The following is a 24,305-nucleotide window of genomic DNA, read 5'->3' as shown; positions in this document are numbered from 1 at the left end:
GCCACATGGCTTCTTGTTTGTTTCCCTTGCATGACCTCCAGAGGGATCTGTCAGATAGGAATTCTTATCTTCAGCCCATAATCTCTTTAAAATCTTTCCCAGCTCATGGCACTCTACTCAAAAGAGCCTAAGAGCTGTGTTAAGTTAGTTAGCTTTGTTATTTTCATACGGTTATTTATTAACTTCAGGCAAGATTTTTAAAAACACCTTGGGGACAAAAATTCAAACACCATCATAAAGAGTTACACATGTATCCTGTTCTATGCAAGTCAAGTTCTGCCCTATAAGGTAGGTCTATAATAATAAGTTTTAAGTACATATCAAAGACAAAGCCATGAAGAGCTCTGTATTTCAGAGTTCAATTGTAATTCTGCAATTGCAAACTACTATATCACTCCTATTCTAGATAAGGATCTTCAGAAATACCTGAATATGTATCAACAGCCAGTTAAGGGTCAATTTTATTTGAGATCATTGATAATGATGATTTTTAGCTTTACAAGGACTTGGAAATCAGTTCAATATTTAAATATCAGTGGGGAGGCTGTTCCATATGAATGGATTCTACAATGATATGTTCTATCTGTGAGATGCTTGTTACACTTCTATTTTGCAAGATAGTGTTCTTTTTCAAGAATATTTATGTCTATTTATATCTAATTATGTCTAAATTAGGCTAAAGCTATAGAAATCTTTGCCAAATGAGTCCCCTTGAAAAGAGGGAAAATTCCACTTCTGGCAGACAGTCATTGGAGTGCTTTAGCATGCCTGGACATAACTATACAGACATAGAACAGTTCATCTTTGTTGCTGCACTAGGCTTGCAAAGATAAGCCAAGAAAAGCAATAAAAATCTAATCTAGATGCTAGTTGATGCTGCTATTGTGACTGTGCAGTTCAACAAGTCCAGATATTCCATAACTCACAAACAGAATTTCATCCTACCTCCACCACTAATGAAGAGGTGGCTGCTAGGTTGGTCAGCAAACCCAATTGTGGCAAAATACCATAACCCAGAGAAGACTGCCAAATGCTATTTGGACACTGACCGTAGTCCATGCAGTTGTTCTCACATTTTGTTATTCAATGAGAACTGACATACAGTTATTAAAAATAATCAAACATTTTCCAAGCCACAAGCAGAATACACGGGGGTGTCATTCCACTCTGGCACCAGAGGATAATCAAACACAATCCTAAAGAATTCTGTCTCTCTCAGACTGTGCTGAAATATGTGTTTTCTTTGTTGTGGCCTTTTTTAGAACATTTTCACAGGGCACAGACTTGTGTCAGTGGATGTGGGTACTACAGAACCTGTGACTCCTGGTGAGCATCTTTTGAAGACAGGTTTCCAAATGAAACTTCCCACTTCAGAGAGGGAAATAGAGCTCAGGAATTATTTTAACTTAATTTAAATTAATTTTAATTTATTTTTGTACTAGGAATGTGAAACAATGACAGGAGCAACACACTGCCATGTCACAGTAATGATAGATGTGCATATGAAAAGATGCAGCACATGCAGCTTTATGGGGCTCTTCACCTTTCACTAAGAGTGGGTGAAAAAAATGAGAGGTTTGGAGTAGTTTGTTCCAGTAAAGCAATTCTCTGCTGCATCAAACCATATTAATGAAAGTTTAAAAACCCTTACATCTCGTCAATAAACAAGCAAATGATGTGTATATAATGGTACAGTAATAAAAACGCTAATTATTTAATATTGGAAAATAATAGATCGGCTCGCAGTAGCCCCTTGTTAATTAGTAGGCTGGTTTTCCTCAATGCAGTTTTATTTTAATGAATAACACTCTGCTGTTTCAACAGAGAAGGCTTCCTTTTTTGGATTTCATAACTCTCCAGGGCACACTAGACAGCGAATCAGTTATGCCCAACATGCAAACATTGAGAAAGCAAGAGACTCATTGAAGTTATTTTGGTATCTTCTCTTTGATTTATGTGGAGTAATTTCAGCAAAATGTCCTATAGGAAGAGCTCAAAACTTTTCTACACATTGCCTGCTAAATTAGACTTAATCTGGGAAAACATCTATGTCGTGCTCACTATTACAGTGCAGGATTAATTTGGTTTGGGAAACTATATAAGAGATTTTATGACTAGGAATGTCTGAAGAAAAGAAAGGAATGTCATTAAGGCAATTGGTATATATTCTCTAAGGCTTTGGTTACACATTAGTAAAGCTGGATAATACCACCGTTATGAAGATGATTTTGCCAACCGTCTGGGTAAACTAAAGATAAAAAAAAATTCCTATATTATACTACTGATATTGAAGTTGTTGTTATTTCCCTTCCAGTAACCTAAGCAATGGGGTAATGATTCTGTAAACAGAGCCTCTGATTCCTTCACCCTTCTGGGAAACTCTCTCCTAAGTTGCAAGAAATATTGAAAGTTATTACCTCCACTAATATCATGGATTGCACACTAACATTCCTCTGGTCAGCCCCCAAAAAATACAAAGCCACAATCCACCTATATTTAATGTCAGTAATGGGTGCTGTATAAGTTTTTTTTTAATTTTGCATTCCATCTTTATTTTTCTTCCCTTGAGATGGTAAAGAACAGTTGGAAACTGTTTTCTTCTACAATTATCTGTTTGATTTGGAAAGCTGGGGGACAGAGAGGGGAGACGCTGGCTGAAACAGAAGAACATGTAAGAATGAAATGGAGGTCTTTAAACAGAGGTATGGCTTAAGTCTCTCAGTCATAGGCCAAATCTGATTGTGTCACTGTAGTCTTGCTGACCTTGAAAGACAAACTACACTAGATCTTCTGCATGATCTTTTGTATCAGGTAGAGTCTGTCCCTGAGTGATCTGAATAAAAGCAGCCTTTAAAAAATGTAAGGTTACAGTGTTATTCTCAAATGATAAATTGTAATGTCAATTATAATTTACTCATAGAGAGAAAAGATAATATAATTTCAGAAGAATATTACAGGGAAATCTTCCATAACATTCAAGGAAAACAGATATATTATGAGTGACTGCTGGTGGTATTATTATTATTAGAGTTATTATGGTTATTATTAAGATTGCCAGGCACTATCTGTTCCAATACTGTTTTTTTAATCTGACAACCTTTTACTGAAAGTGCTAAAATTTGCCACACTAGATAGATCTCTCCCTCGGTCTAAATGCTAAGTAGAGCCTGAGCTGCATGACCCAACTTTATCAGTGAATGAGGATAATGAAAAGTATTTTTTTCCAGTTATGCTGATTGGGAAAGTGAAATGCACAGTGCAAATGCTGGTGCAGAATGGTTCTGCCATGAGGGAAGAGCTGTTGGATGAGGAGGCTGAAAAGTGATGCAAGGAAAGGAGCTGCAGTGAATTACCTCAGCCTGATACAGCACAGCATCCCAGAGAGCTTTTAGCAGGAACAGGAGGAAAGACATAGGGCAGACAATGAGGAAGGAGACTCCCCAGCAAGCCCTAAGAGTCTCTGTGCCTGGGAGCAGGTAGTGTGGAGGGCATGAAAACAAGGGAGAAACAAGTTGGACACTAAGTTGGGGGCAGTGCTCTGAAGCTTGGCCGGGCAAGGAGCACAGAGGAAGAGCTGGGAAAGAGCTGGGCCCAGCTGGGGCTGTTTCTGAGTCCTCCCATTTTCCTGCCCTCAGCAGATAAAAATTAAAGACAGTGACCCATTCTTCTGCAGAGCAGCTCTGTGGGAACTGCTGGAGTGCGTTACTCCTTGCTGACTGTGATATCAGTCCTCAATTAAATGGAATTCCTTTTTAAAGTTTATTTAAATTGGGAAAAAAAAAAAGGAGGGGGAAGAAAGCAAATTTCACAGAGTTTCTTTCCCTTCCCTGACACTCAGGTAATGTTTCTCAATCACATGTTATGGTTCTTTGTATTCTTATTTTTTTATTCAGCACTCATAAATACCATGGCACCCCCAGCTCTAAAACTGTGCTTCTTGTCAGTAAAGAAAACTAACTTCCCTCCAAAGGAGTCTGACATACTCAATACACGAATAAAAGCAGAAATAAAGAAATTAAAAAATTAAAATGATGGAAAGCAGGTTGCCTAATATGAGAGTCAGAGAGGCTGGAGACAGGGAGGGTCAGACAAGGACACAGAGTGGCTCAGAAGAGCAGAGAAATCACAAAGTTGAAAGGCCAGAGCATCAAAGGAAAAGGCTGCCAAAAGAATAACCAGTTATGTGCATGAGTCATCAGAAATGGCATTTGACAGTCCATGGTCAGAATGGCCAGAAGGTGTATTAGTATAAAAATGACATCATTGTGCTACTTTCTAACTCTGGTAACAAGAAAATATAAACAACTCCTCATGTCCCATTAAAATAAATGGTACTAGAAAAGGATTAATTATATGAAAGGAAGAGATTTACTAAGGTGATGTCATGGGTTGGTCCTGGCTGGATGCCAGGTGCCCACCAAAACCACTCTATCACTGCCCTCCTCAGCTGGGCAGGGGAGAGAAAATATCATGAAAGGCATGTGGGTCGAGATCAGGGCAGGGAGAGACCACTCACCATATTAAAGTCATGGGCAGACTCAGCTTGGGGTAATTAGCTTAATTTATTACCAATCAAATCAGAGTAGGATAATGAGAATCAAAAAATAAATCTTAGAACACCTTCCTCCCACCATTCCTTTCTTAACTTCACTCATGGTTTCTCCACCTCCTGTCCCCCAGTGCTGCAGGGGGACAGGAGCAGGGGCTGTGGTCAGCTCATCACACATGGTCTCTGCAGCTTCTTCCTCCTCAGGGGGAGGGCTCCTCACTCTCTTCCCCTATTCCACTGTGGGGTTCCTCCCATGTGAGACAGTCCTCCATGAACTTCCCCAGTGTGGGTCCTTCCCATGGGCTGCAATCCTTCAGGAACGCGCTGCTCCAGTGTCGGTCCCCTGTGGGGTCACAAGTCCAGCCAGCAAACCTGCTCCAGTGGGGACTCCTTTCTCCACAGGTTCTGCCAGGAGCTGCTCCAGTGCAGACTTCCCACAGGGTCGCAGCCTCCTTTGGGCATCCACCTGCTCTGGTGTGGGGTCTTTCCTGGGCTGCAGGTGGATCTCTGCTCCCCCATGGACCTCCCTGGGCTGCAGGGGCACAGCTGCCTCACCACAGGCTGCACCGTGGGCTGCAGGGGAATTTCAGCTCCAGTGCCTGGAGCATCTCCTGCCTGTCCTTCCTCACTGACCTGGATGTCTGCAGAGTCGTTGCACTCACCTATTCTCATTGCTCTCTCTGACTGAAATTTCCATTGCACAGGGCTTTTTTTTCCCCTTTTCTTTAATCTGTTATCCCAAAAGCACTCCACCATAGCTGGTGGGCTCAGCCTTGGCCAGAGGTGGATCCATCCTGGAGCCAGCTGGAATTGGCTGTGTCAGACATGGGGAAAGCTTCTGGCAGCTTCTCACAGAAACCACGCCTGTACTCCCCACTACCAAAACCTTGCCATGCAAACCAACTACAGGTGTCTCAGTGCCTGATTTTAAGCAGTTTTATTGTCTTGGGCAACTTTGAGTATCTTACCCTACATGCTCTGTTTCCAAAGCAGAGGGAACCAAGGACAGTCTGCACCCTTTGCAATGGATATCTGAATCGTGTTCCCACATTTTCAGACCCTAATGCCAGTCATACGGGTATTTGTGGCATTTCAGTTGCCTAGATATTTCAAAAATGAAATTATTTTCACAATGGGAATGTAAACAATTTACACAAAAGCCTTTGAATGGTTCCTGTAGAAACATTTGAGCCTACTGAACAGAAGTGTACCTTTTTCAAAGTGAAATTTTAGCACAATGGCTTACAGCAGCTGCTCTCAAGCCTCTGTGGTGCTTTGTATGAACTCTGCCTGCAGTACTTAATGCCTCATTTCCTCTAACTCGACATCTCCATATTTGTTGAGTAATTGGTGAAAACATATCGTTGTTAAAAATGTTTACCACTCTATTCTAATGGGAATAGCAATAAAAGGGGAAGGGCAAAAATATGTCATATTACAGAAAAAGCAGCACAACTGCACCCTTCAGAGAGGCCTTAGAACGAACTATGAAATTCGTGCTGTTGAGAAACTCCTTGGCTCCTTTCAGATATTTTTACTGCTTCTTTCTTTTTTTCATGTGGTGGATGTTTGCACAAAAACAAGAGGTCAAGTTCTGCTCTTGAATCAGCATAAATTTGAAATTCAACAGTTACAGTAAACAAATAGCAGTGCAAGCAAAAGAAATCCCACATTGGCTTTCTGAGTGTGTTTTATGGCCAATGACCTAGATGCTGGAATGAATTTTTACCCAAACTGCATTGCACTCAGACCTCTGGAATTACTGTGCTTCAGCCTGACTTTGAATGGAAAAGATCCCAATTTTTATCTTTTCCTTTCTTTTCTTCTCTTTTTTTTTCATTTAAGATCTAGAGGACATCTCATTGCTTAGCTGATGACCAGTGAGTGTTTTGCCTGGAAGTGCAGAAAATGTGTTCTGGTGTCTCTTTTTGCCCAGAAATTCTGTCTGAAAGCAGACAAGTCAGCTCATATAATTGTGCCTTAGTTTCCTCTCCTTGGGAATGATGCAGACTGGCCTTGACAAAAGTCTTGAGGGACATTTAGTGGCATATGACAAGTGCTTTGGTTGGAAGGGGCTACTTAACTCCAGCAACAGCCAAATAGGTGCAGTCACGTTGTTATCCAACGCATCAGACTAAACAATACAAGTTGGAACAATGTACTGTTTCCAGAGTGTGACTTTAAAGAACCTGCTATGAGATTATGCTGTTGTTGCCATGGTTACAGATCCATTTAAAGAGGTGAATGCACTAAATACTATTATGACGATTAAGTAAATATTAAGCAGCAGTTTAAAACACAGGTGTGTAGGAGTCAATGTTTTTGTTTTTGTGATTTTAATTGCCCTTAATATTTGTGAAAGTGGCAGGATGAAACAGCTGTCCAAAAACAGGGTGTGATGCCTGGTTAGTGCTTGAAAGGCAGATCTCTGATGCTTATAGCCACTTTTCAGAGACTTGTTACTCTTCACCAAATCTCTCCCTTTCCTCCTGAACTTATCTAACATGCAATGGAGAATCATATTGCAGGAAGAAAAGAGAATAAATTGTCCTTCAATAAAAATTGTTGTATTAAACCCAGGATCTTACACAGAGGGTGACAAAAAGCTTGCTCTTCACAACTTACACATGAGGATAAGAAGCTCTGCAAGCTCGTATAGTCATGGAAACTGTGATGTGGGTGATATTTTAATATCTGTTCCACCCTGGAAACACTTATAGCCCCAAGTCAGTATAGCAAGACCACATGGCATCTGTCCTCAGGGGCCCCTGTGCTGCTAAGCAAGCGAGCTGCCCAGCCTGGGTGCTGCTTATTCCTAGTGCAGGTATTCCAGGGCTTCCCAGGCTCCTTGCTGAGTGAGTACGCTCGTCTGCTCCAGCAGGAAGCCAAGGGACAGTTGGCAAACTAATTTGCTCCAGGGCTCACTCCAGGCAGAAAACATGAAATAGATGGTGCCAAAACGGGCTCCTTTAGCCTCGGACAGACTCCTGACATGATGCCAGCAGGCCCCGTGCCCACAAAGACAAGCACATACCCTGAGGACAGGCCACAGGGCAAGCAATGCATGCTCTTGGCATCGTCCTCTGGAGGCACTGCTCCAGGAGGCTGCAGTACAGATTTCACCTTTTTTTTCCAGATTATCTCACTTTGAAAACACAAAATATTCTAGTTATGTCTCAGGCCCACAGAGCCAGGGATTGCTGCCTGGCACAAACGAGTTTGGTGATTTAGATGCAGGGAATTTCAGGAAAAGGTGGAGCTATTGATTATTAGCAAACTTTGAAAGTTTAGTTTGAGTGATCGCTTTCTCTAATCATAGAAGGGGCATGCAATTTATAATGAATAGCTTCAAATACATGTCAGGTGGCTGTCTGTCAGAAACTTATATGTTCTCTAAGAGTTTGTACCTAAAAGACTTGAGCTTTGGGAGAGACTCGGCATATGGTAGCTAGGGAAAAGCTCTTTTTAAAATTGTACTGCCACTACATCTAAATATAATCCTAAAGAGAGAGAGAAAAATATCGAAATCCAGGACCGTAATTATGCTTACCAACCTACTTCATTTATCAAAGCACATTAGAAAATGAGCAGAGAATTTAACTCAGGGAACCTGTACCTCTTTCAATTATCAGCCCTATAAATTACACAAGCAGTGAAATGCAATGAGATCAAAGACTCTGAACCATTTGATTTTCTTACACTGAGTGAGTGGCTACTGGGCACACTGATCACTCACCAATGCTGAATAACTAGGGCAATATTGAACCCCATACATGTGGCACCACTGACAAAGGCAGAGAAATGAACCAGGCGATACTCTGGAGGTTTGTTCAGCAACAGAAGGCTGGTGTATAGATAAGCAAATGTCTTATGAATGTGCTAATGAGTTTGCCTTTTAACCCCATCAGCTAAAAATGTTGGGGCTAATTTATTTTTCTTTGTCTCCTTAGAATATTTATCATCTCTATAAATTGATATGCATTCACCTGAGTGTATTAAGAACAATTTCTAATTTCTGATCTATTCAAGGCATCCTCCAAAATTTGGATTATACCACTATCAGCAGCCTGATATTATTTCAGGACATATTTGTTACAGACTAATCAACTTCATGCATACATCATCTATCTGAACAGAGAGAGTAGGTGATTTGACAATATTTAGGAAATTAATTTCACAGCAATCTTAAAAGAAATTATAGAGGATGCTGTCTGGAGTTATGAGTGTGATCCCAGCCTGTTAGCCTTCCTGTTTTCTTCCAATAGGTCTTACTCAGGTATAATTTTGCTTTTTTCTATACACTCCTGAATAAGTTCTGTGTGTACAGGGAGAAAGGAGGCCGGGAGAAGGGAAGGAGAAAACAAGTCCGTGTGAAGGCTTTATGTCTCCTGCCCCTCTGAAGTGTTTTGACTCCAGGTACATACTCCAGGTACATACTCCAGATACTAAATAACCTGCAAATATTTCCTGTAATAATGGTGATGACTCTTCCAGTGCAAGGATGGGCTGTGAACCACCTACCTCCACTGATCTTCCTGCTGGGCTTTCAGCTGGTACCAACCCAGCAGACAAATCCCTCTCCTCCTCCTGCTCCTCCTCCCAGTAACAAGGACAGTAACTGAGAAATCTCAAGTCCTTCTTTGGCCTTTCACAACTGTTCATCATTCCTAATTTATGCTGGACTCTAAACTGACAACCCAGCTTTGCGTTTTTGCCTCAGACTTCAACCTTGTTTCTCTTTGCCCATAAAGATGGAGATTTTGCTGGTCACACAGCCAGTCTGTGTGAAAATCTGTGTGTGCCAGAGCAAGTTTTTTGCTGAAGAGAATTTTAAGGCAAAGAGCAGAGGAGAAGAGGGTTCAACTTAATTAATGTCAGAGTTTGTATAATCTGCTGAATGCGTAAAGGACTGTATAATTGCTAGGTGTTATTACTAGTCTTGGCTGAGTAATTCATGTTGAATTATGTGTTTGCCAAATGTCAACTCTCTGTTTGTGAACTGTCATTGAAACAGCACGATTTTTTTTTCCCCAGGATTTGTTCAAAACTCCTCTCAGAATAGCTTCTGTCAGTAATTCTTAGCCTGCTGCTTATTCATGAGCAATTCATCATAAGTGTCTGATAGTTGCAATTTGAGCTGTTTTGACTGCCCAGTTAGGTATTGGATCTGCTTCCTTTCAGACATTTGATGACTGTAACTTTGAACTCTGTAGTGTAGATACTCACCCAAGACAGAATTAAATTTGGGTTCCATGAATACTGGCTAATATATGACTTAGTGTGAAATGCAACCCTGTTTTAACATTCATATTATGGTACTGACTAGAAGTCAATCAATTTGAGAATACATTATTTTTAAAGTGATACAAATATTGAGTAAATTATGGTCCCTGTTCCAAATTATTTACTGTATAGACAAAACAGCTGATCTCTCTAATATTCTTGACTGTAGGAGAATAACTCAAGTGCCAGTAAGGTGATCTGAAATTGGAAATGGAAATTAAATGTTTTCACAATAAAGCCTCCAGACATGTTTACCAAATAGCTGCAGATTGCTGTATTTCAGAAAAACGTCTGTACACACGAAATAAACTCTAACCCCTTATGTCAGCTGGACAAAAACACATGGAAATACACTGAACATTTTCTGAAGGAAAGGGAAATTAAGATGCAAATCTGAAATACCAAAGGGATGGGCACTAATTTCTAGAGCATTTGCCTAATCCTATGTCAATGCTGCTCCACACTGAATGCACCCAATGTTTTATCCACTGCTATTGTCTGCAAAACAAAAGTAGCTGAAAAGTGTGAACACTCTAATTTTTAAAATTATTTAGTCTCTGAAGTGTCTAAAAATTCAAAAGTAATGCCTCTGTGAAGGTTATATTTATTATTAAATTAAGGTGTTTCTTTTTAAGAAAATAAAATAATGTAACAGTTTTCTACTTGCTGGTGTCTAAGCAACTAACAAACAAGGATATTATGAGAAATCCAAAAGAACTGGGGGCACTAGATCTCCTTCACTCTGGTTAAACTACAGTTGGTGTAATTAAAAAAAAAAAAATCATAAATTCTCTGCAGGAAAAAAGGAAAAGAACCAAAATTAAAGTGAGGGTTAAAATCTCTTTGTCAGAAGAGTCCCATCAGTCAGATGGGACTGATTTGAACAGGAGAGTCCCATCAGTCTTAGTGTAATTGGGATTGTTTCTACCTAATGTTTTTTAAAATAGTGCACATTCTTCATTATGTTTTTAATGAATCGCTCACTTTGAATAATTTCATTTTTCTCTCTCTTGAATCTGAAGTAACAGAACAGTTTGGAAAATTGGTGTGCTTACCTGTTCCAGACAAGGATACCTTCTGCTCATGTAGAAGGTTCCAGGGAAGGTGAAGAGAATATCCTGGTTTAAGTTACCCCTGAAATTATCATGCATGGTCTTTAGAAAGAATACAAGTACTCTTCCACTGCAATTCTTTGTACAAAGGAGGCACAGAAGGCAGAAAATTCTTATTGTATATGATCATGAAAAAACAAGTTTTAATAGGAACAAAGTTACTGCTCTAATTTTACCAAGAAAGATTATTTGCAAGAGCAGCCATTTGAATGGTAGAGCTGGAAGGACTTTGTGTGATGGCAGAACTTTCAGACTGTGGGGGAACTCCACGATTCGGAGTGCATGTTACTCGTAGGTAGCAGAATTTAAAGATTTCTGGAGTACTTGTGAACCTAAAAAAGACATAGACAGGATTGATACAAATTCTAGCTCGGACTTAATCTTGCACTCTTGGAAATGAGTGGCAAAACACCTCCTGAGTTCAGTGGAAATAAAACCAGGAACCACTGAAAACACATATTGATCCATATTCTACCCTGCTGGGTAGCTCATTTTATTCCTTTTGAATAAAAATGTAGAGAAGGCATTTGTAAGTATTATACCATCTTCTTAAAGAAATGAATAGATTTTTCATTTTAAGAATCCATTTGACTTTAAGTGTCTGAAGTTTCAAGAAAGTTAAATAATATAAAATACCGAACTAAGAGAGTTCATGGCCTTATTCTGTCATGATTTATGTCCAGTGCATATTATTTGTCTTTGCTGGGGTTGCCCAGACATATGTTAGGATAATTATAGGGGAGAGAATCTAATTGTACTGTACAGTGCTGGTTTAAGCTGACAGATAACAGGTTGTTATGTATAAAACATGTGCGTACATAGAGTAACAACATGTTAAATATCTCATTACATCTTGATAGATAGATAGTGTTGGGAGGATGTAAATTAGAGTACCAATTATTCTGTTGCAGTGGTAATGAAGCATTAGAGTCTTTACTCACAGGCATCTCTATTTGTGCAGCTCACAGTGACTCTCCTCAGGGAAGTACATTGAATGGTTTGATGTTGACCTCCAAGCTATTGCTCCCACTTTCAAAATCTTGTGTGTTAAAGAGGCATCTGTGGGAGCTGGAGGACACTGGTGACAGGGAAGGAAAAACAGAACAGAACAGAGCAAATGGAGTATTTTAGAGTGAAGGATAACTGGGGAAGAGGGGACTTGAGGTAAAGGAAAAGAAGCTATGGGACATGACATCAAGAACAGTGTCTGAGACTGGAGAAATGCCGTAGAGAGTCAGGGAGTTGTCATCATATGCAACATCAGTCTCAAACACTGATTCACTGCTCTCTTTAAAAAGGTTTCATTATGTATCTGCATTCCACAGTTGTTTGTCAGTCCAACAAATACATGACCAATAATGAAATGTCAGCAAATACATCAAGCTCTTCTTCTTGTTGTGCTTTCCCAAGGTGCCAATACAGCCTACCAGCTCCCCAGTCTGAAAGATGGAGCTTCTTTTGGGTCCTGTAGGAGCAGATACTGTCAGTAGCACAGAAGGGCTTGCACTGTGGCAAAATCATGTTCAGGTTGGACAGAAGGACCAGATTCACTCATTCTAAAACTTCCTTTGCAAGTTGGCTGTTTTTCCCCAGATTTCAAAGCTTTTCTTTTCCTCTTATCTAAAGAACTATTAAATTGTGCCAAGTAATCCCCCCTCGTGTCATAATAAATAGCTCAGACAACACTTTGGTGAAGCAGAAAATAATTTACACCCTCAGAGGCATCAGGAGACACAGTGTCACAGGCAACAAAGCCGGAATGCCGTGTTCATTCTCAGATCCCCAGGATAAGAAAGTCATTGACAACGTGACAGGGGTTCAGTGGAGAGACTGCCACAATGGATCAGGGTTGGAGGCCCTGCCTTGCAGGGAGAGGCTGAGAGCTTGGAGAAGAGATGGAGCCAGGGGTTCCTCAGCACCCGCCCAGCCCTGCATGGAAGAAGGTATCAAGAAAATGAAATCACAGTGGTGTGACTAAAAGAGACAACAGGATTAAACTGAAACCTGAAAGGATCAGACAGGCCATGAGGAAAATCTTTTACTCCATGAGGAAGACAGGAAGCAGAGTAATTTTCTAAGTTATATAGATAGAGAATTCATGTCTAAATTATACCAAGCTGCACAGTTTCAAGGACCTAGAAATGACTGGCTGCAGCAGCCTTGTTCTCTGAACAGGAGGAGAGATTAGGGAGAGTATGAGGTGCCCTTCAATGGGGTTTCTGCAGGAATTGATTTCCATTCCAGACAGACATTGTGTATCTCCTCTGAATCCAGTCCCCTTGCAGCCCACCCACAGCTTATGGAGCACGAGGACTCCAGCTCCCTACTTTGCCATAATTCTGTCTGGGAAATGCAAAATTTTCAAGCCCAGCTTTAACACATGCAGAGGACATTTCGGAAGGATGAAAGGCTGATTTGTTATTGTGGAACCCACTGTCACACAGAACAAGAAGAGTAGGAGATAATTCTCAGATATGTGGTGAATTCTGGCATTGATAAGGAAGCCAACACCTTGAAAGTCTCTGTAGGATATGCTGAGAATTTCAATGAAACTGAGGAAATATCAGGGATTTCAGGGAAAGTAGGACATTCAGATTCCTGCCTCGCTTTTTCAATTCTTTTGAAAATCAGACCAGGAGAGTATATCAATCAAGTATTAAAGGGATGAGCACTGGGAAAGGAGATAGGCATCCTGGATGTATCTCTTTTTCTTTAAATAACATTTTAAACCCAAAAACGTTCAATGTTTAAAACAACTCCAGCAATATTCAGGAATTACACCATGAAATTTTAATAATACAGTTTGACACCAATTGGTGTCTCAGGGTTTTTCATGACATTCAAAGAAGGAAGGTTATAATAAACAGTGAGGTACAATCGAGTATAATATTACAGATACATTGCACGTTTGCTCCCTTAAACTTGTGGGGTTTTATATTCTTTAACATCATTTTACCTATAATTATCAAATGGGAGACTTCAAAGAGATCAGTGTATTACAGTGGATTTTTCTGCTCTTCTTTGGTCATTAAAAGACAGGAAATAAGGGAAATCAGGGACAGATCATTAAATGCAATAACAAAGCATTGGAAAAGATAAAGGGAAGACGTGTTTCATGCAGGATTTATATTTAGTGGTGAACAGTGGGGATTTTTCCCCTGTAGTCCTGCAGATCAGGTCATTTGAGGAGGAAAAGATTAGAGGAACATTTGCAGTGGGGTACAGTATTATTTAGGTTTGAAACTGATGAATTGTGAAACATCGATGAAAACGGAGAGTGCTACAAATCACTGCAGTTGAACCCTTTTAGATCATAGTGAGCAGCTGACAATTGAAAAGAAACTGGCTATTCTCTAAAAATATATTGCTACAGTTTGGCTTGAAAGCTCTTTTTATGAGTCACTCCATCTCTTCTGTAAATAGTCATTATTAGAATGGTTTGAACCTTTGTTGGTTCTGACAACACTGAACTTTGTGAAACACTTTCTTTGAAATCAAAACTTTTTTGCCAATTGGGACCATTTAAAAAAAAAATACTTCAAGATTCCTTTATGTGTTAATGTTTTACAAATTGAGCTGATATAATTTAGGAATAAGTTTCTAGATCACCATCACTCTTCACTTGTTATGTGCATTAAAATTTGCCATTTATTTTAGCTTTATTTTGATTAAGGATTTAATGTGTATTTGGTAAAACTGGCTTTCATCTGCTCATTGACTACATGGATTTTACAAGGAGCTTCTGGAGCTACTACATTTAGTAACATCTCCTTCAGTAATGCAAACATCCAGCTTTTTGCAGTCATATTGGTGAATTAAATCCTAATGAGATTGATATTGGCAAGGATATAAAAAAAGAAAATGTATATGGAGCTCAGAAGTGATTGCATCTGTTTAAAATAACACATCTTTAATGGGCTATTTGGAAAAATTGGAAACTGTGATTAATCTATTTACATTTTAGGAGTTTTCTGGTTTACAAGACATTTTGCAATAACGTATAGCAGCCACATTACTTTAAAAAAAACTGCTTTGACAGTGTGACATTTCCAAGACTGATTTCATTTCTGTAACTAAATTACCTACAATTAATTTCTACAAGCTTCTGCAGAAAAAATATTCAGCTTTCCATCAGACTGAGCCTTCTCTTGGTCTGAGACACTACAGATTTTCAAGCTTTACAAAAACAACTGGTAAACAAATCACTCCAAGCTCCCTATCCTTTACAGTAATTTTCCTTGCAACTGCAAGGTTTTTCATCAAGTGGCAGAGGCAATGTCTAAACTGGGGTATTATAGAGATACCGGCTGGACAGAAAGTACAACAGCTGCCTATTGTTAGAAATACGGCCAGTGAAAAGGAGAAGGAACCTGTTGTTAGAAGCCAGTAGTCACAAACAATTCATACTGGTCCATAAAAGCAAAGCAGGGAGTGACCTTAGGAATGTGGTGACAGAAGGAAAGGCTCACAGGACAGTGACCCCACAGAAGAGTGGGGTTTGCCTCAGAGCATCAGGAGGTCCTCTGCTCACGATTTGAAAGGAGCAATATATCAAGGATGATTCCTGAAACTGCCAAATGATTGGGCCAACATCCAGGCATGAGTCTGGATTCTGATTACTTTAGTGAGTAAGAAGCTCTTGAGTTGCAGCGGTGGATACTGGGAATATCCTGGATATATAAACTGTATATTTACTGTGTCTTCACATCTTGTCTGGACATCTGGCAGCAGCTGTGGCCAGAGAGCACAGCCCCTTGCTGAGAGCTGCTGGGTGTGTCCCTTCCATCCCAGGTACCTGTCAGATGGACTCTGCAGGCTGAGGTGATACAGGACTGAGGAGGTTAATAGGTGCACATGGGAATGAATTCTGTAACCGAGGAAAGTACTGTGTTGGTTTCCAAATATCGTGACTTTCTTGTTTAGCCATTGCAGAGCCCCCTGATTTCTACAAGGTTTCTGACAGAGGAAACAGCTACAGCATTGTTTGTTCAGGGCTTGCTGTGCTATGTGAACTGCATCACGGAATCACTTGTTATGGACACGAATTAGCTGGTGTTATGTTAACTAGCATTATGGAGCAATCTAATGCTAATTAAAATTGTTTGTCGCTGTTCAACAGTATTAAATTTTAATTGGAGTGCATAGATCTCTCTCTTGACTGGTGCAAAATTAAATAATTAAATAATATCCTGGTTTAATTCCAGATATTCGCTGCCATCTCACTGTGTTTTCAATAACTTCAGCCAGCTTCGAAACACGCTGTAGAATGATGCCAAAAAAGCAACCTTATAATGAAATTTAAAGATAATAGCATTTATTCTAAATGAATTCCTCTCTTGTGTTCTTTGCATTTTAAGCTTGCTTTTGTAATCTATCCTGTTCAATTATTTCTGAGGTCCTAATCAGGGCTACCTATCTCCTGTGATGTATTGAATCACCCAGGAAATTGTCTGTTGTTTAACAATTAACCAAGCTCATTTCTACTTCTAGCAATAAACATTTAGGACCTTTGAACTGATATTTGCCTCTGAGCTTTTAAAAATTTACATCTGTAAAACAAGTAAGTTAGCTACTAGAAAATTCACATTTCTTGCAGACAGCTAGGGAAAAAAGTGAAGAAATTGCTTTCTTTCACAGGTGTTGCAAAACAACCAAGGTATTGCTTAGCCTTTAAGAACTTGTCACTCCAAATCTACTCAAAGAAAGAAATAATGTTTTATTTAAAACGAAGGATTTATCAACAAACACATGGAAATTTACTGAAAGCTTCCAACTGTGGCAACTTGGCAAAGCAACACATTTTGGCATTTTATTCTCTCTGTACATATGTTTCACTCACTTAAATGTCATTGAGAATTAGGATGCACATTCATCAAGAGAGTCTACCACTTTAGGACCAGATTTGTCATCCTTTATCTAACAAGCAGTCTCACTGAAGTTAGTGGGTGCAATCCTGATTCTGAAATAGTTAAGAGCAGTCAGTGAGCACACACTCTCAACAGGAGCTGTGGGCTTGTACCACACACTGCTTCCCAAGGAAAGTGTTGAAGGGCAGTAATCTGATACTGAGGTTCCATTTTGATTTCTGGAGTTTATTTACCTAAATTCCTTCGGAGTTTCACTTGGAAAGTCCTGTCTCTCTCTCCTTTGTTCCTTTAGCCCAAGTAGTTTATGCTGTCACCTCTGAGAACCCACTGATTGCTGGGGCTTATTTTCTATTATGAGAGGTAAAAAATGAAAGCCACAGGCTTTTTTTTTCATTTGCTGGAACATTTATAGCATTTTAATTAACCCCAAACCAGAAATCTTGCAATTGTGTGTGTGTTTTGCTCCTAAAAAACAATAACAATTTGTCTTTGTCATGATAATTAAAACACTAAAATAATCATGGAATTTATCTGCTTCAGAAAGAATTTTGCCAACTTTTTTCATGAGTAGGGATACTTCAGCTCCCCATATTTGTATAAGGGAGTTTGTTTTAAGGCAGACAGTATAAAACAGGCTCTCCACTTGATGCCAGCTCTGTTAGCACGTTACCCAGCAGCACACACACTGTCAGCAGCTACTGCTTTGTTCTGCACCAGTCCTCTAAGCCATATGAAACAGGGATTCACTGTGAGAGACTCACATTTAGGAACTGTTTAAATAAAAAAATAGGGTGTTTTCTGTCTTTCAGTGGTGAACAAAAATAAGTCTGTATACGACTCGTATAGATATTGGGCCCTATTCTTTATTGCTGACAATGAATGTAAATGTAACATGCTGTTTAAAACTGTCTTAGAAAAACTTGATATTCCAGCCAAAGAGCATCAGTTTATATTTGTCAGTCTCTTTTGCATCTTTATAATGAAAAGTTCTTATAAATCTGTCCTAGTATTTTTTATTATGGCAGATAACTCAAGAGTATAAAACAGAGTTAACAAGAAATTTTACAGGCACACTTTTTAATGCAATGAAATACTCCAACGTTTTCAGTATGATCTATTCATTCATTTTATTACAGTGAGTTAATAAATGCTTTGTTCTCCCCTCTCTGTTGAAAAGAGGTAATTGGAAATGATGTCACTATTTGCCATGGGATTATCAAGAAGCAGGAAATTAGCAGTTACTATTGGCATGAAGCTGTGTCAGGGGTGGTTTAGGTTGGATGTTGGGAAAAGGCTCTTCACCCCGAGGGTGGTTGGGCACTGGAGCAGGCTTCACAGGGAAGTGGTCACAGCATCAAAACAGACAGAGTTCAAGAAGTGTTTGGACAACACTCTCAGGCTCATGGTGTGATCCTTGGGATGTCCTGGATAGGGCCAGGAGTTGGACTCAATGATCCTTGTGCACCTATTCCAAGTGAGAATATTCTATGTTTCTGCAACACTACAAATGAAATGATACTACTCTTGTCAGTGGACCTTTAAACTGACCTAACTGCCAGAAAATATTGAGTGCCTTTTTTTATTTCTGACACTTCCAGGGTAGGTAGACATGAGAAACAGAGATGCTTGGAATCTAGCTGATTTTGGTATTGCAATGTCCACGTTGCATGAGGGTAGCCTGAATACTGGGATTGTAGTTGGTTCTTTAACCCCAGAGGAGATCTGGTAAGAACCAAGAGGAGAGACTCCACATAGTGACTCCATGGGAGCTCAGCATTCCACAAAAATGTGTGGAAAAATATTCCCACAGGGTGATAAACTGGTACATGTTGATTTCTAAAATGATAATGTTGATGGAACTTTTTCTGAACTGACAGAAACCACTCTGACTTTAAGCTCCTTGTCCTTCAGATGATACTGTAGGGTAGTATGTGACCTTTTAGGATATTTATGATGTGAACTGAACTGCCTTTAAAATTATAATCCTTCAACTGTCAGTACATCCTTGCAAAGTTCAATAGATTCATAAATAATGGAAGTTAATATTTTGCTACAAGACTTATGTAAATTATAAAGGCAGATATATATCGGCTGGAAATAAAAGCACAATACTTTTTTCCATTAGTATTACTTCAGGTTCAGATGTGAAAATATTCCAAGAGTCATATCCAGAACAAAATTTGTACTCCTGATTCTAGTAGCTTATCTTTTTCTTTCAAGAGTGTTCATTCTTGTATTTTCCAGTGTGCTGATTTAGTCCCCTTGGCACTTAGCCAAATTCAAAAGTAAAATAAAGCCTTGATGCTGCAGTAACATTTCCAGCCTCCTCTTTATCTCCATTGTATTGCAAATATTTATCCTTTGCTCTCATGCAGCCTCCCACTCAGAAGAGTCTGCCAATCTTTTTAAAAGCTTAGGTCAGGAGATTCTTCTCAGCACAGCAAAGCTTTCTTGGAAACACAGGAAAGGTCACACAACAATAAGAGTAGCATCAACATTTTGGCTACAAGCCTTCATACCTAAATGGTTATGACTTTTACTGGCATAATCATTGGTTCAGTAACAAATGCTTATGGTGAGGGCTGTAATTTAACTTTCCAAAGCCAGTGGTGATTTTCCTAGGGGAGCTTTGTCTTGTGGAGGATGCAAACACTACTTTTTGGATTAATTAGCAAGCTTTTATTAACATGCTGGTTTTATCCTTTCCAGAGGTGGGAGCTGAGGTCCAGAAAGACTAAAAATCCCTGTCAAATAAAGGACTTGGTTATACAGAAATAAAGCTCTGTAACTCCTAAGCACCTCCCCTTCCTAAACTGTTTTACACATACAAGTTGCCAGTGTGCTGCATGGAACACATGAGGTATTTTGAGTAACATTTAGAACAACCAGCATGCAAAACATCAGCAGCATCTTGAAAACCAACACATTTAAAAAGCCACAAGCTAGTTCCAAGCAGCAGGGAAACAGTACATCAGTCTTGCCTCTGGGAGGTGCTGGGAAGTAGACTCTTCCTTTCCTTTCAAGAACTGCTTTGTTTTGTTTGTTTGTTTTTCTGAAGCATTGACTGAAGGGAATGGGCAATTTTGGCCCACCTTTCTGGTCATACTGTGGATTTTCAAGGGTAGCTTCACCCCATAGCTGCTCATCTGCAGTTCATGAAGAAAGAGAGAGAAGAGGGAGGCAGTTATATCTGTCAGCAGATTCCTCCTATTCTATGACAGAAGACTAAGACAGAGAGGAAACACCAATTATTTGGGTTAGGGTTAGGGTTATCAGAGATGGCTGGTGCAGCAAACACCTTCTTCTTCAGCTTTGGTTCACACTCTCTGCTGCAAGGGAAAAGGCTACACACAGGTGTTGACCAGACAGAAGTGGATGAGCTGTGCTCATCCATCCCCAGCCTTGCCCACATAATCCATTCCTCCATCCCTTTACTCAGGGGGGAGCAGGATTTATCTGGGATTTACCTTAGACACATGGGGGTTTAGCTTTCCATCTTCAAACACTCACCACTGATAGTTTTTTTCTAAGCATAGAGTAGTCTGAGCATCACCCAAAAACGTCTTATAAGCGACTTCACTCCTCAGCTACATTCCCAGGCACTGCCTGTATCAGCTATTTGTAAAAAACAATAATTTCCTATGCTAGACTCAACCAAGAGCAATTTAAAAACTTCTTTAGGCTTTAAATATTCAATTTCATCCACAACAAAAATCTCCTCTCCTTTTGACTACTCATGCTATTCAGATAGGGGCAAGATTTCCTGCTTGAAGATTTTCCAGGAGTTGCCATACCTTCTTACTCTCCAAAGTTTAACTAGTGAATAATAAACCTAGTTAATCCTGTAGTATTTTACAATACAACAGTAGAACTATCAGGTTTGTGCTTTTCTGCAGGAAAAATCCATCTCAGTCTCATGGCTCACATTTGAGAAGACTTATTATTCAAAGAAATATATAAAAAAACCATCCTGTCATGTTAATTATATATCCATAAGCAACATGAGCAAAAAAAAAAAAAAAGTGAGGAATACAAAATATTATGAGTCTTTATTCCAAGTAGAACAGAATGCTTTTCTTTCTCTTTATTAAAGTTTTTGCTTGTTCATTTACATACCTGTTCACTGCTAATGGCAGCAAAGCAGAAAACCTCTTTGGTGCAATCAAAATTCTAAAAAGCTGTTGGCCTTCCATTTATTCAGAATTATTAGATGTATTTTGTATTAGCACAGTTTTTAAGAACTGTGCCAAACCAGAGCTTTCTATTTTCTGTCTTTGCTGTCTTCTAGCAGTTCAGACAGGAGCATCTATTTTTGCTCCATTTTTTTGGGTGTTTCTGACACATTTCTTCCTCACTTCCTCTGAAAACCCAGCCTTATGGATACATCTGCATTGCTGTGGTTAATGCTCCAGAAATGCATCCAGACAGAAATGCTACCAAAGCCAAAATTGGTACCTGCCTACAGGAGATGAGCTCTAAAGTACTCCCAGGGCCAGCTCTGGAGAGGATTCCCTATAATTTTTAGGGAAAGCCTTGGCATATGGAGGACTCTTCAGCAATACCCAAAACATAAAGCAGTCACATGCAGTGTGAAAGGGTTTGGGACCTCAAGCTGTCCCACCTACCCTCTGAACTCTGCTTCCTCTTTGTAAAAGAGCCCTAATGGCACCTGCCACAAAGACAGATAAGATTCCTGAGTCCTGCAAAAGGCAGATTTCAAGGCAAGCCTCCCACAAGCACTTTGACTGTATGAGTACAGACCCAGGCAGTGTCACAAGTTCAAACCATTCCACAGTTTAGCCTGTAAGTTCATGGCACAATTTTTCCATACACTTTGTGTCATACTGGCAGCCTCCATTGAATCTTGGGAGAGTTAATGATTGTAATGGCCTTTGGAGCTTTAGAAACTTACAAAGCTTTTGGGAGGGGGGAAAAGTGAGCTTTCTTTACTCTTTGCAGAAGGAACTTTAAGTCTTCACTCCTTTTCTGATGCATCTCTTGAAGCAGATGTGCTGGAACTAACACATAGTGACTGTCTGACATTAAACCCCTGACTCTTCAGTGTTAGTTAGCCTAGATTGCCTAAACCTTTGATTTCACCTAACTCCAGGCATAAGTCCATTAATTCTGCAAGCTTTTGTTTTGCTTTTAACAATTATTAGTGATTTTTTATTTGTTCTTCCAGTGTGGCCACAGAGTGTTGTATTTACAAGTTCATTGTATGACAAAAAGATTTGCTAGTCTATCTCATCTCACACTTACTTCCAGTGGCTTCTGGGTTTTTTTTCTTTTCAGCTTCACTTTGTTTTCAGTTACATCATCATAAGTTTTCTTATTTGGTTCACCAAACTCTTTCCATCTACAGCTTAAACTCAAGCAGAGACATTGTGAAAAGATCATTAGTGTGAACAACTTAAAATGTGTGAGCTTCTAGGGGTGAAATCAAAACCTTACACATACTGTTCTCATTTTTCAAATCTAAAAGGCATGAGCATTTGTTAGTTTCTTAGCTGTTGTCTAGGGCATCTTTAGGTATACATGAAGGACAAAAAATCAACAAATATTAAAAATAAAATTAACTGTACATGGAAAATTTTCTCCATTTTTTGAACAATTCTATTTCTGCTGGCAGCTGAAACAAGGCAGAGTGATTCCTACCGCTTGCTGCTATGCTTTAGAACAAGAAGGAGAGCCCACTTCTTTTCTTCTTCATTACATTTATTCTGCTTCATTTTCAAATGCTATTGGACTGTCATAAAGCTCTGGTGCAAAGAGCAGAATTGCTGTCTTGAGGTGGCACTGAACACATCTTACACAGACCCTGCCCTGCATGGCCCTAATCACTCCTCAGTAACTGGCTCATGTTTCATATCTTTTTCTATGAACTAATCCAAGGGGAGAAGTTTAACATGGTCACTGTCCAAACCATTTCAGCTCCAGAATACAATCAGTTCATAGGTAGCAATTATAGAGGTTTAGATGCACAGCTTTTCATCTTTGCTATTTGTAATCCCACATGGTATATCAAAAACTCCTTTGCAAAGTGAAATATCAGGTTCAAAAGTTGCTTTGATTTGAAGACAAAAAGCCCTGATTCTTCCTTTGGACTAAAGTAAGTCTCTTGAAGACTGTATTGGAATTCCAAAAAATAAATTCAGTCTTAATTTCACACCTTTTTTCTCCCAATTAGTTTTGCTTAGTGCCACATTTTAAAATATGTTCCCAAGCAAACAGTAGAAACAATCAAAGAAACAACTGCCACAGTACTTCCCTCAAGCAATTACTTCCGTCTAGAAATAACTCTATTAGTTTGCATTAATTTGTTTCAATTATTTAGTCTTAAACCCACATATTTAAATATAATTATCTGCTGAAAACCTCACAGTACAATCAACATGAGTCACCAAGGGCTGCTTTTTTTTTTTTTTTTTTTTTTTTTTGTTCAATGAATAGGTTACAGAAATTGTTATTTCAAGAGAAGGCAAAGATGACTAAATTAATTTCAATCATTTCATATTAGGGAGAAATTCTTCACCCTGCACAAGCATATACGAAAAGGAAACTGTTTAGTTTCTCTGCAAATTGGCAGATCTTCTGATAACATCCAGAAAAACAGAGTTAGATGGAGGGTCTGTTCCTCCTGTGCCACGATCACACAAGACTGGAGTGCTAAGTGGGCAAAGTGGTTTCACACCAGTGCTCCAAGGTCTTGACCTGCTTATTGCTCCTGTCACCCCCAAAACGAGCAGAGACTCTGCACCAGGGCCACCCAGCCACCACTGCACAGCCACAGCACCCAGCTCAGGAGCCTTCAATGGCTGTCAAAGCAGCTCTAGGGCTGACCTAACACCTTTCCTTTTAAAAGAGAGACTTTGCTGTGCTCTACACTCCCCTCACACTATGATTTCCCCACTCAACACACTTGCCTTACCGACCTGACCTGCCAAGTATCCCTCCCATCCAGAAGAAAGTGTATTTTTGTAATTAGAAGGAAATAAAACTATAGGAAGGAAAGAAAAGCAGGCAGAAACTCCAAAAAAGCAATCTTATAAAAAGAAGCAGAACCTTTCTCTGGAGTGTAAGAATCACATATGCAAATTAAATTGCTCAGCACGTGTACCCACAGGCACCATCTGGGGACACTGACTTGCTAATCATTTGTAAATGAAAGGAGATAATTCTGCACAATTCTGGAGAATACAGACTGGGGGTGGAGGGGTGTGTGGGAGTTATTGGTTGGTATGTAACCAATTCTTCTGGCTCTTCCATTTGACTCAGAAAGACAGATCATTCAGGATACTCCTACAGGGTCCCATAAAACTGAGAACCTGCTCCATAAAATTAGGGGATTTTCCAACTGTGCTCCTTTAAGCAAAACCAAAAAACCAATGAAATTTACTTATTAGAAAAACAAGTTACAAGCATATGCAAAAGCAAACAAGCTGCTACAAAGCTTGAACACCAGCTTTCTTCTTTGCTGACCAAGTACCACCC

This window comes from Corvus cornix, chromosome 1A (genome assembly GCF_000738735.6).
Source record: "Corvus cornix cornix isolate S_Up_H32 chromosome 1A, ASM73873v5, whole genome shotgun sequence".
Classification (NCBI taxonomy): Eukaryota; Metazoa; Chordata; class Aves; order Passeriformes; family Corvidae; genus Corvus; species Corvus cornix.
Note: the sequence above shows the minus strand (reverse complement) of the source record.